This window comes from Galeopterus variegatus, unplaced genomic scaffold, assembly GCF_000696425.1.
Source record: "Galeopterus variegatus unplaced genomic scaffold, G_variegatus-3.0.2 Scaffold818, whole genome shotgun sequence".
Lineage (NCBI taxonomy): Eukaryota > Metazoa > Chordata > Mammalia > Dermoptera > Cynocephalidae > Galeopterus > Galeopterus variegatus.
In genome coordinates this window covers 49,936-64,181 of record NW_007726929.1, presented here as the reverse complement: position 1 = coordinate 64,181, position 14,246 = coordinate 49,936, and positions in this window count along the sequence as shown.

Here is a 14,246-nt window from a genome sequence, read left to right as displayed (position 1 = left end):
GCATCTTCCCAAAGTCTCATTCCTTGCCGTAGTCACCCCACCCAAGCCTCCCCTGCAACAGCCCGTCCCACCCTCTCTCCACCCCTGTCCCACAGTCTGACACCCGACCTGGAGCCTGTATTCTCAGGGTCAGGGCCAAGCCCTGGCTTTTGCTGTCCCTGACCCCAGGCTCTTGCCTCTGTATAACTATGCTTGGTGTGTCCCAAACAGAACATGTTGCCCAGACCCAGCTCTATTGTCCACCCTCGGCTATCCATCAGTGATGCCCAAGCCAGCTAGACACCTGGGGGTCCCCTTCCTCACCCTCCTTCCCCTGACAGCCACTGGCTTCCTAAGGCCAACCTTCTTCTCTGAAATAGCCCCTCCCGGTCCACTATGCTCTACCAGGTTCAGGCCTCCTTGTCTCTGGCCTACACCTCCAGACCTGCACCCCTAGGGCCTCCCAGCCTCCCCCCATCTCTCCCTCTCCAGTCCACCTTCCTCACAGTAGCCAGAGACACCTTTTGGACACATGATCTGGTCACACCCCTCCTCTCCTCAGAATCCTTCCTTGGCTCCTCAGCATGCTCAGGGTAAAACTTGAGTTCCTCAACCTGGTGTTCAAGGCCCTCTTACTATTCCGCTGGCTTCTGCTGACCTGCCATGCTATAGTCATTCTCACTGAGTGCTGTTCCCCACACCAGCCAGACTTCTGGGTCCCCATCTCCAGGCCTTTTTCCCCCAACTCCCTTGGCTCAAGGCTCTTTTCTCCTCCTCTGGTCTGCCTGGCAAACATCTACTTGTTTCTCAAGGATCATGTCCCCCAAAGATTTCTCCCACAAGGTAGCATGACCCCCCCCACTCTATGCCCCCCCATCCTGCACTGTCCCCTGTGCAGACCTTGACTGAGCCCCTGGGACGCTGAACACAGAGCCCCTCCCCAGCCTGGGAGCACCTCAGCCCAGGTCCGGGTCTTACTGGGCTCAGGAAAAAAGTGTGGAAGGAAGGAAGGGAGGAAGGGGAAAGAAAGAAATTTATTTTAGGTGCCTGCTGAAGCACCTTCTCCCCCAGGAAGACCCCCAGGCATCTCCTGTCACAGCCACCCAGGCCCTTTGCTTGCATCTCTATGTGACACAGTCGCAAGCTAATTCACATCAGTGTTACTCATGTTCACGCAGAATCGGGAATATTGGAACTGAAGGCCTCGGAAGACCATTTAGGCCGCACTTCATTTCATGGATGGGGAAAGTGAGGCCCAGAGATGGGCTACCTGGAGCAGAGCTAGCATTGAAGCGTGGGTCTGTCTGACTCCACACCCTGTGCTCTTTCCCCTGCTCCTGATGCCTGATGTTGGCACCTCTGGATCCTGGGGGCACATCCTGGATAGGGCAGCCTGTGTGGCATCAGAGCCAGAGGTAGCCTCACCTGGACCAATAGGAACCCCAAGCCACAGGCCCCTGGGCAGGACAGCAAGTGGGCCCTAGGGGGTGGGAGTGGGGCTCTGGGTAGAGTGGGCAGCAGGGACCAAGCCTTTTGGGGGCACCCACTCTGTGCCCAACCCTTTCCATCCCTTGTTTCTTTAAAGCTCACTCTAGCTCAGCCAGGCAGAGACTATTCTACAACTTGCCACCCCCCACCACATCCCAGCCCTCATAGACTGTCGACAGAGCCTGCCACGCACTTGCTTTGGGAACCTGTGCACGTGCCTTAACTTCCTTATGCCTCAGTTTACTGTTCTGTAAAGTGGAAATATCAGTAATGTTACTTTACGGAGTTGTTATGGGAGTTAAATGAGTTACTACATGTAAATCACTCAGAACACTTCCTGGTATGTAGTGAGTGCTCAGAAACAAGCTCATCACCATCATCTTCATCATCATTTTTACTTTTTTGTCCATCTGGCCCACTGGGCAGTGAATTCCAGAGGGCTGTGTTTTCTAAGTCCTGCTTCACCCGGTGCCCAGCACCATGCCTGGCCCAGCAAGGGGACTCAATGCACATGTCAGAGGACAAGAGCTCAGTCGGTCGTGTGAGGGGACTTGCTCTAGGTCACGTGGGCCTGCGGGCCATGCCTCTCTCATTCTCCGGCAGGGTGGGCACTGGGCTGTGCTCACACATATTGGCCAATATGACATTAACAGAAGGGGCTCCTTGAGACTCCTCCATATCCGAGTGTGACCTGAAGGGAGGAGAACACATCCTGGAAGTTAGAAAAGAGGACACCGAGGCCTGTGCTCCCATCTCACCCACTCGCAGGGCTGCAGGGAGCGAAAGTGGGTGGCGGGGTGAGGTGGGGGAAGGTCCATCCTGCTGCGCGTCTGCTTTGTGTCTTCCCAGGGCTGGCCCATCACACTCAAGACAGCATGGCAGCAGAGTTTACATTCCCAACTATCCCAGACGACAGCGGCTGATAAGGACGGCTCTGGTCTGGGAGCCCCCTCAGGGACTTTATCTCTCTAGATAGGGCTGGGCTGGCCCTGGCTGGGGGAAGGGAGGACACCCCTCCATTTCTGAAAAGCTCTGGAGTTTGGTGCTCAGGTGTGGCTGAGCCCAGGGTCCTCCTTGGCATAGCTCCTGCCTGCTGGCCCCCCACCTCCCACCCCATTCACCCTGACCAGATCCTGCCAGGGCCTGCCCAGACCCACTCTTCTTCCCACATCTTCGTCAGTCTATGAGCAACCAGAGGGCAGGTTCTCTGGGACTCCTCTGGGACCTGCACAGAGCTGGGCTCCACACACCTAATGTCCAGTCAGAGCCCAGGTCTTTCCAGGCTCCCTGAAAACCCACTCCTCCTCCCCGTCCCTCCCATCAGACTGGACCGCCATCTTTGACCTCTTCCTCTCTCCCACGCCTCACATCCCAGCATCCACTTACTGAGCACTTACTATATGCCAGGCACTTTATTAAATCCCTCAAGACTCCTGAGAGATACTATTATAATTCCCATTTGATATAGAGGGGTTTGTCATGGAGGGTTAGTGACCTGCCCAAGGGCACACAACTGGAAGTGACAGAGCTGGGCTTTGAGCTTAGAGGGCATGGTAGTGGGTGGGAGGCCTGACTCTAGGCTCTGCCTGCAGGGTGGGGGTGGGACATGGGGGAGGAGCTTACCCATACCTTTCTGGGGGTGATGCAGAGGGCTGCAGAGGAAGAAGAGGGCTGTTGCTGTTACCCAGTGCTGTGTCACAAGCCACTCTGAAACTTAGTGGCTTAAAACAATGACATCTGTCTTGTTCTCAAATCTGCATCTGGGCAGGGCTTAGAGGGAATAGTCCAGCTCTGCTGCATTTGCCATCACCTGGGGTGGTTTGAAGAAGGGGAGCTGGAATCATTGTAAGAGCTGTTCACTCGCATGTCCAGCAGTTGAAGCTGGCTGTTGGCTGAGACTTTAGTTGGGGCTGTTGGTCAGAACACCTACAGTGGCCACCTCACACAGCTGGGGCTTCCTCACAATATGGTGGCTGGGTCCCAAGGGCAAGCATTCTGAGAAACACAGACAGACAGACAGACAGACAGGTGTAAGCTGTATCACCTTTTAAGATTTAGGCAGGGAAGTTATGTAATGTTACTTCTGGCACATTCTGTTCATTGAGGCATTCACAGAAGTGTGCCCAATTTCAAGGAAAGGGGCCAATGGACTCCATCTCTTGATGGGGAATGACAAGATCCAGTGTGTAGACCTGGAAATACTCTGCCACAGGGACCTCCTCTGCTGGGCTCTCATTAGAGGTCCCACTTCCCTGACCTGGCAAGACACTTCTGGGGGATTACAATACTGCCCTTCTGTCCCCAGCTTTGGAAGCTTGGACCTACATCGTGGGAGGGGAGAGACAGTGCATGGCCATCTACTGAGGACATGCTGCGTGCCAGGCCCAGCCCTGGGCACTTGCATGCCTTATTTCGTTGGATCCCCACCATGATCCTACACAATGGGCAATGCCGGCCCCATTTTGTAGGTGAGGAAACAGAGGCTGAGAGAGGTGAGGTGAGTTACCAAGGCCACACAGCATCATCAGCGAGACTGGGATTTGAAGCCAGGTCCGGGTGGCTCTGAAGGCCCTGATCCTGCCCCTGCACCAGCTGTCCCCAGGCTCTCTATAAGGAAGGCACAATAGGGTGAGGGATTAAGAACACAGGCCTTGGGATCAGAAAAGCTTGGGATCTCACTGAAGCTCCTTCACCTTGGGCAGGTCACTTCATCTCTCTGAGCCTTAGTTTCTTCATCTGTTCAATGGAGTCATAACCTCTATGTCACAGACAAAAAAAAAGAGAGAAAGAAAATAATCTCTGTTACAAGCTTGGCACAGCCACTGGCACATAATACATGGGACCGACCACCTCGCCCTCCCTACAGAGTATCTGCTCATCTGTGGGTGCAGAGCAGGTCCACGGCTGCAGGGGAAAGGGCTTCTGCCATTCACCAAGGGGGAGCCCCTGGGTTCCTGTTGGCTATTTTTAGGCCCGTGTGGGCAACCACAGAACCACATGTGGGGTTTGCCACGGCCTGGCCAAGCCTGGAAGAACAAGAAACACGTCTCATGACAGAGGTGGGCATCTGAGTCAGAATGGGCTCCACTTTCTTCCCAGCATCTCCAGGTGGACATCGGATTAAGTCAAAGAGCCTCTCCGAGTCAGTTTTCTCATTTATAAAAAGCAGATAATAGTAAGCATGATAGCCCATATTTTGGGGCTGCTCACCATGTGCCAGATGCTGGTTGAACACCTCATGGGCATCATCTCACGTGGTCTGATGTCACTCTTCTGTGAAGGAGGCTCTTCAGCTAGAAGAGGAGGCAGGAATAAGTCCAGGGCTGGCTCTTTTAACCATTCTGCTCCCAGCCTCCCCAAGCAGACTGGAAGGAAGGTCACAAGGATTAGCTAAGATTATGGCCGTGGATCTGTCTTATAAACTATAAACTGGAATGTAAACCGAACAGGCCCAGGGACAACCTAAGCTTGGGACTTAGTACTATGTTGCATGGAGACCCCTCCTGACCCTCCTCAACCCCAGAGCATCTCCCATTTATTCATGTATGGGATTCTTGTAAGATTTTATTTTGGCTCCACTATCAAAATAAAAAGGTTTGAAGGCCACTGAAGGGTGGACTAAAGACCAGATGTGGCAGCAACATTCCTCGGGGCACACAGTGGGGACCGTGGCAGAAAGGGCCTCAGGGTCCCAGCCCCTATCACCAGCGTGGTCCACAGAGGAGCCCAAGACTCAGGCTCACCCACCTTCCTCACTCACATGAGGCCCTGATGTTCTTAATTTTGGGGTCCAGGAAACCATGCTCCCGGAAGAGCCACCGGCCATGGTTAGGACTCAGAAACTCTGTAATTCCCCGAGAGGAAAGAAAGAAAAGGGCAACAAGGGCATGTCTGTGTGAGCACATACACAGACAGCTACCTGCAGCCATGCGCACTCACACACATCACACGTATCCCACACGCACACAGACACACTCCCACAAAACACACCTATACGCACACACTCATAGATCTCCAGGCACACACGCTCACACAGGGACACAAAAAACACTCGTTCACACACATGTACTATCCACATTCCTGCATTAAGATATGCCTACAGAGTCCCTACACACCTTACACAAACATACACACATATCCCATGCACTTAAATGGATTAATATTAATACAAAAATATGTATCTATGCAAAAAGTACGAACATGCACAAACATACACATATTTACATACAGTAATCATCATACACTTCCATGGCTAGACAGGTACATACAATCGATAAACTCGCATTGTGAAACACATGCATGCCAGTATACATTTGTGCTTCATGTGTACATATTCATACCCTACGACAATCAACACAGAAATGTGAGCATCTGTATATATATACCACCACCACACATCACAGCCGTCTGCATGTGCATACACCTGCACACACGTTGTACCCTTACCTGTAAACGTCCGAGCTCACCAATGCTGCACACCATGTGCACACGCTGCCTTTTCTGGCTCCCTTGTCGCTAAGTGATCCTGCAAAGTGTGGAGACACAAACATCTAGTTCCACTTCACCTGAAAACCCCCAGCCCCTGGGTGTGTGGGAGGGTAAACCAGACGCCCTCCCTGCAGGGGGCACAGTGGAAAGTATGATCTGAGTTGACTTCTGCGATAAGAGCAAAGATGAGGGGTTTTTCCACCCTGTTACCTCACTGCGTCAGGGGTGACCAGGGCCACCATTGCTAATCTACCTCCCATGGGCCCATCCAACCCTTCAGGATATTCAGGCCCAACAGGAGAATTACATATCCATAGTTTACTCAGTGATTAATGAACCAAAGCCTGGTCCCTACTGTGTGCCAGGTCCTGGGCTGAGGGTTAGGAGTGGAGAGATGAATTGGACCTGCGCCCAGCCCATGAGGCTCAAGGTTGGGAGGAGCGGTGGAGGCTGGGATCTGCGGGAGGCACTAGGTCAGGTTCCTAAACATGGATTCATTTGACAACCAACTTGCCAATTGATCAATTTTTCAAATAACTAACTAGCTGAATATATCGAATTTATAAATTTACTATTAATTTTTTCTTTCAACTCAAATGTACACAGTAATTATATTGCATAGACTGGTATCCATTTTCATTTTGTCTTCATAACAGCATTTTAAGGAATGTTCAGATGGCTGAAAGCTAAGGGTCAGGGAGTGGTTTAGTTTAATGAAGGCACTTAATTGTTTGTAACTGGAGGGGAACTTTCTGGAGACATCCACCAGGACCAGGGAATTCTGGGAGAGCTGTAGCATGACAAGCTTTCTGGGATCACCTGACCCCCCAGGTGCCATGTGACCTGTACCTGGGTTTTCCTCTGACTTGCCCTGTGACCTTGGCTAGGTCCCTTACCCTCTCTGGGACTCAGTCTCCTCACGTACAAAGAGCTCATCTTTAGGGTCTTGCTGACATCTAATGAGACCCTGGAGCTTCCTGGTACCTCAGTCACCCAGTGAGGCCAGGATCTGAGTACCAGAGAAGGTGCTGACTGTGTTGGGGGTGGCCCAGCCCTGCTGGGAAGTCAGAGCTGTCGTGTTGGTGCCTCTGTCTGAACTAAATGTTGCATTTGGTGGTCGTGTCTCCTAAATCTCTTTCAGTCTATAGGTTTCTCCTTCCTCTCTTATTTTTTCTTGAACTTATTTGTCGATTAAACCAGGATGCTTGTCCTGTGTAGTTTTCCAAATTCCAGACTTTTCTGACTGCATCCTCCATGGTGTTGTTCAACATTCTTTAGTTCCCTGCCATTCTTACAAATTGGTAGTTAGATCTAAAGCTTGTTTAGATTCAGAATCAAAGTTTTGGCAGGAATACTTCATAGAAGGTGTATGTACCTTCCCCAGAAGGCACGTAGTATCCATGTTTGGTTGTTTCTCTCTTGTGCTTTTAGAAGATTTGATGATCGTTGCCGACATCTACTATTTCATTAGAGATTTGTAAAACAGTGGTATTTTAGTTGTATCTTTTTTTTTTTCATTTATTAGCTGGAATGCTTCTATAGAGAGAAAATTGTCATGAACTCCTTGGTTTCTCTGAGGTACAGTTTGTTTAGGAAAGATTAAGAGTAATGCCTGATGCTTTCCCCTTTATTTATTGGTTTTCAGAATAAAGAGTTGGTTCTCTAATATTCTTCAGAGGTGACTAGCAAGGCTTTTTTGTTCCTTGGTTTTGTTTCTGTTTTTGTATTGTTATCTCATATTTTTTAATGCATTTAATAAGTTTCAATCCATTGCAGTTATTATGCTTGTTTTCACTCGAACTGTCCCATCTTTGGCCCATAGGGATCTCTTTAATTGGCTTCTGAGTCCTTTTGACCTGACCCTAGTAAGGTTTCATAACTTCTTGACTTTCTGGTATGATAAAATGTCCAGGTTTTTCTTATGAATTTTCTGCTAAGATGTGGAATCAGCTATTTCTCCAAGAGGCTTCATTCTTTTTAGTGCAAAATGGTAGTTAGAGACCACAAGTCTGGGTGCTAGAGGTGCTCAATGCTATTTGGTCATCATTTCTAGACCTTTTCAGTGTGCAGAACTGGAAAATATTTTTTTCTTATGAAAATGTATATCAAGTGTTCATATTGACATTTTAAATAAGACCTAGGGTTATAGAGCTTTTACTTTCATTCTTTGATTTTATATTTGTATCTCATTTTTTTAATGCTGAAATCTTATTTCCTAACAGCATGGACATGATTACTGATTCATCTCTCCTACTTTCTTTCTGTATGTACATATTGTAAAAATTTCAGAATGACAATACCAGTAGTGTTACTAACAATATGATTACTAAAAACACTTGACAATTTTCTTGCAGTTCTATTGTCTTTGGAATATATAATACATCCTACTACTAAAGTCACCAGGTTTCTAAGTCACTTGAAATAATTCAACTTTGCATGGTGAAGCCACCAACTAAATACACAGATTCATTTATTTCATCTTGCTTTTGATTTGGGGGGATGCTTCTGACATTTATTTTGATTTAATTTTGCTTTATTTTTATAAAAAGGATTTACCTTGTTCTAAAGTTAATCTATCAAATGAAGTATATTCAGAGAAGTCTAGCTTCTACCTCCATTCCCTTTATCATTTTTGCTCCCTCTTCCAATAGATAACAACTTAAAAAAATTTTTTTTTGTTATAACCGATTTTTTAATTAAAGAAAATATGCATGTATTTTTTTTTTTTGTCTTTTTTACTGACCGGCAACGGGATCGCAACCCTCAGTGTTGCACCTGCACCGCGCTCAACCAGTGAGCCGGAACTGGTCTCTACATGGGATCCGAACCCTCGGCGGGAGCGCCACCGCACTCCCAAGCAGCGCACTCTCCAGTGCGCCACCGGGCCGGCCCAATATGCATGTATTTTTGTTTCCTTTCCCTTTCTTTGATAAATGATATGTGCTATGTATATTTTATTCTCTTTTCCCTTTCGCTTAACCCTGCACCCTGGAGATTATACCATTACAGCATACAGAGCATATCACGATCTTCCTCATTAGAATCATTCCTTGCGTGGTCAACTAACCCCTACTGATGGGCATTTGAGCGGTTTCTAGTTTTTTACTATTACAAATGGTGCTGCCATGAATAACTTTATGCATACATTTCTCTTATTTTTGCTAGTGTATTTTTTGGGATAGATTCCTGGAAGTGGGATTGCTGGGTCAAGGGATAAACACATATGTAATTTTGCTGAAAATTGCCAAATTCCTCTCCATATAGGGCTTGCACCATTTTGTTTTCCCACCAGACAATGTATGAGAGGGCCTGTTTTCCCACAGTCTTGCCAACAGAACATGTTCTCAAAATTTTGGGTTTTTGCCAATCTGATACATGAGAAATGGTATCTTGGCTTGGTTTTTTTGTATGAGAGGGCCTGTTTTCCCACAGTCTTGCCAACAGAACATGTTCTCAAAATTTTGGGTTTCTGCCAATCTGATACATGAGAAATGGTATCTTGGCTTGGTTTTTTTGTTTTTTATCTTGGCATTTCTCTGATTATGAACAAGGTTAAACTTTTTTTATATGTTTAGATTCTGATTCACTTTTGGGTCCCTAGGCCTGGCACAGACGAGGCCTTTTGGAGAGATTTCTAAAATGAAGGAAGGAAGGAACAGATGAACAAATAAATGAGGAAATGGAGTCTCGAAGAGGGTGGTGGACTTGCCCAAGGTTATGCATCCAATTTTCACCAGAGTTGGGATTGGAATTAATCTCCTTTTTTCCTCTGTGTCTAACATTTTTTTTCTGACTATACAATGAATAGAAGTTTGTAGTAGAAAGTCTGGAAAGCACAGAAAAGTATAAACATAAGAAAATTTTTAATCTTTGTACCCCAAGTAAACCATTTTTAGCATTTTCGTATATTTCCTCTCAGAATTTATGCATTTATCTCAGTTATGATCACACTTCATATATAATTTTGTATTCTGTTCTTTTTCACTTGAAATCTTTCCATGTTAATAACAACTCTTTGCAAACATAATTTTAATGGCTGTACAATATTTCACTATCTGAATACATGTTAATGTATTTACCCTTTCTCTTACTGCTAGACTTCAAGATTGCTTCCAGATTTTTGCAATTTTAAATAAATTCTGCCATGTTCATCTTTGTTCACATCCTGGATTTTTTCCCTTTGGGATTGATTCCTGGAAGTGGAGCTCCTGGAATCCCAGCACTGAGCTCCAAGTTTGGGGTTTTTCTTGGCCACACTTGGAGGGGACTGTTTGTTAAGCTTTGCCCTGTGACTTCACAGAGCCCAGGGCCTGGCCTGGTTTTCAGTGTCTGTGATCTTAGTAGAGACATGCTCACACCTAAGTCAGATCAGAGGACGGGCTGAGCTGGGTGGGCTGGAGCCTGCTCAGGATGAGGAGTCAGAATCTCCTACCATTCAGCCCCATGCTCCTTTTCTTCCCGGGTCTATGGATAGGTAAATGGAACCAACAAGAGGAAAGTGCACACAGGCAAGGTTAAACCTGGTGGGAGGTGCAGGGTGGGTAGGCATGCTGGGCAGATGTGGTCTGTACTTTGTAAGAACTCACAGTGCAGTGGAGAAGCTACAAAGGTCAGACCCTCCAACCCTGCGGAGGGCTCCATGATAGATTCAGATATAATGCTTTTCACAGATGGAGGGATCTGGGAAAACTGCCTGGAGGAGTCAACAATTGAGTTTAATAGTAGGAATACAGGTCTTATTTGACAGATGAGGTTGAGCCAATCACATGGGACCCTCTATGCCAGGTTAAGGATCCTGGATCTTGTCCTCTAGGCAGTAAAGCAGGGAAATGAGAGGCAGATCTGCATTAAGGACAATCACTCTGGCAGCTGTTTGAGGGAAAGGATTGCAGATGGGAACTAGATAAACTGTTAGAATGTGGCCAACACACAGTCAAGAGACCATGACATCTGAATCAGAGCAGTGGCCATAGAGATAGAAAAGAAGGATGGAGACAAGAGACATTGGGGATACAGTCAATATTCAAAAGAAGAAACATTATGTCAATTTCTGAACTTCTTGTAGTGGGAGGGCAAGAGTCCTGGAACAGGACTTGTACTTCACTTTTGTACATCAACAAGTGGCACTAGGTCATCTCCAAGGGCTCCTTCGTTTTGAATACTCTGTGATTCTAAGGCTGTGAAGTAGACAAGGTCCCTGGAGGGAAGAGGAGGGGAAAAACACTAGAGGCTCAGCAGATGGCACCACCGGAGCTGGGGTCCCGAGGCCCAGGCTCTCCGTCTCCCTGCCCTATCAATCTTTCAGCATTAATGTCATTGGGGCAGCTTGGGTGCAGGCCAGAGGCCAGCTGCTGTGGGGAGGGACGAATTGTCTCTGGCTGGAGGAACAGAGAGGAAAGAATGCAGAGCTTCCAAAAGCCATGAACAAGTCAGCAGCTCTGGCAGGGTCCCCAGGGATTTCGCAACTGTCCTCCTGTGAGCCAACATGGGGGAAGCGGGACTTGTTTGCTCCTCTGCCTTAGAGACTGCAAGATGACAAAGGGCATGAAGGTGACTTTGGCTGCAAACCCTGCCTCCAAGGGGCTAAATAAAACAGGGACGCGCATCATCTCACACTGCCGCAAGTCCAGAGCAGCTCCTGGTGTCATCAAGAATGCGGGGTTTTCTATCCTCCATTGTCCTCAGATGGTTCCCCTTGTGGTTCCATGACAGCTGTCACTCTCCTTGGATTGAAAGATGGCTGCCAGTGGTGATGGGGCTGCATAGTTGCAGGTGACTTTCCCGCAGGAGAGAGCAAGAGAGGATTTCTCTCCCAACTTGGGCTGTAAGTCCTTTCCTCTGGTCTGAATGGGACACCTTGCATCATGTTTCCAACCAGTAGCAGTCTCTTGGGGAAGGCTGTGTGCTGATCGGCTTAGATGAATTGGGGTTTAGGGCTAAACCTGGGGGTGGGGAGACTATTAGAACAGAACTGGGCTCCGTGAAGAAGGAAGAGAGGAATAGATGTTGGGTGAGCAGCCAGCACGCCCACAGGACGCCCCAGCTCATCCCATCCTCGCGCATCCTGGGGGCGGCAGAACAGGAACCGTCTCTACATCACCAGGGAGGGCTCTGAAGCTCAGAGAAGTGGAGCGACTTATTTGGGTCACACAGTGGATAGGGTCAGAGGCTGAATTGAGAAGAATAAGTATATGACAAGCAAACTGAGCAGGCCCCAAGCTGGCAGCTCGCACCAGGGAGGGCTCTGAAGCTCAGAGAAGTGGAGCGACTTATTTGGGTCACACAGTGGATAAGGGTCAGAGGCTGAATTGAGAAGAATAAGTATATGACAAGCAAACTGAGCAGGCCCCAAGCTGGCAGCTCGAGCTCCTGACCCCGTTCCCACAGGCAGGGACTGCTGCCTGCTCTGGGCTTCTGCAGCCCACTCTGTCCCAGAGCTCACTGTCAGGTCAGCTGCACGTGCAGCCACTTACTCATTGCACGAGGTTTCCCAAGAGCTGCCAGGGCCTGGCCTGGCAGGATCCAAGCCCAGAGGCATGGGCTCTAATCCTGCTTTGAGCTTCCGTATCCTTCTCTGTGAGAAGGGACCATGAACCCTGCCTTCAGTACCTCTTGTCCTAACTGTTGGGGTCAAATGAAATGAGAAGACGGTGCTTTGCTAATTGTGAAGTGCTGTGGGACCACCAGGATTCCCTTCTCCTGGAGGAAAAGGGCTCATCCCATGGGCCTCGTCTGCACTGAGCACTGAAAGACCACAGGAAACAGGCGGTCAGAGGGACCAATGAGACAACCAGATGTGGGTTCATTCAACTGCAAATGCATAGTTTGAATCCATCAATTAACAGATAAGGAGATGTGACCAGAGAGAGGTGGTGACCTACCCAAGGTCACACAAGACTAGAACCCAGTCCTCTGGTTTCCAGCCCTGTCCTCCTGCTCCCGGTCCCATGGGTCAAGTGAGGTCCACCCCCTGGCCTAGGAGGAGTGGGGAAGGCACAGCCGCAACATAGTCCTTGCCTGCCAGCATGTCCCCAAGTTTCTCAGGGGCCATTCTTCAGGAGTCCGCTGAGGCAAAGCCACACTTTCCCTCAGGCAGCTTCCTGTTTTAGCCAAACAATGACTCTTGCCAGGACCTGGTGCCAGTTGGCTGTAGCTGTCACCAAGGCCTTGACTTCTTCCATGCAGAGAGGGGAGAGGTCCTGGTCCCCGGGAATGTGCTGCTGCCACTCCACCCCCACCCCAGGCCAGGAACCCCACACTCAGATGTGGCCTTTGGGCTCCACTGAATTCAGTCATTCCTTCATTAACTGACCACACACTTGAGCACCTGCTATTTGCGAGGCTCTGTGGCTACCTAGAACACAAGATACATAAGATGAGGGCCGGCCGGTGGCTCACTCGGGAGAGTGCGGTGCTGATAACACGAAGGCCACGGGTTCGGATCCCATATAGGGATGGCCGGTTCGCTCACTTGGGAAAGCGTGGTGCTGACAACACCAAGCCAAGGGTTGAGATCCCCTTACCGGTCATCTTAAAAAAAAAAAAAGGATACATAAGATGAGAGTTTAGCAATTCTACAAGCATTTATTCTGTACCCATGAGGAGTAGGACATTGTGCTAGGTGTAAGCAGTACAGATATGAACAAGATACACCCTCGAAACTCGCTGACTGATTCATCGGTTTATCCTCTAATTACCTGGTAAAGCTCAGAGTTTGTTGCCAATCATTTACATGCTTTTGTGAATTAGTGCAAACTGCTCCCTTTTGAAGGAAACTCTCAGGGCACATGGGGAAGGAATACTAAGGGTATGGGTAAAAATAATAAAAAAGAAATTTTTTATGATGACTTTTTTAATAAGTGAGGAAATCAAGATTCAGATATGGAAAGAGACTAACCTAAGGTAAGGGATAGAGCCGAGATCGTAACCCAAGTCTTCAGACTCCAAGTCTTGCACACCAGGATGCTTCAAAAACCAGCCAACCTAATTAGAAGCCACACAGGACTGGAGTGGCTGTGGGAGCACCGCGTGCGCACGGGCCGGGGTGCTTGCTGCCGGCTGACGTAGGCAGGGACCGGCCAAGGGTGGGAAGTCCGGAGCTCCCGTGTGTTGGGCATGCGGGCAGTGCCATCACTCCCACTTATAGACAGGGAAGCCAGCTCCAGGGAAGAGCCTTCTGGAGCACCTGTAAGCAGCGCAGTGGGACTGTCACTGGGTTCCACATTGCGCTGGGTGTTCTTCTTTCACCCCCAGATGCATTCTGCTCTGTGCCTGGGAAGCTGTCTTCTGTG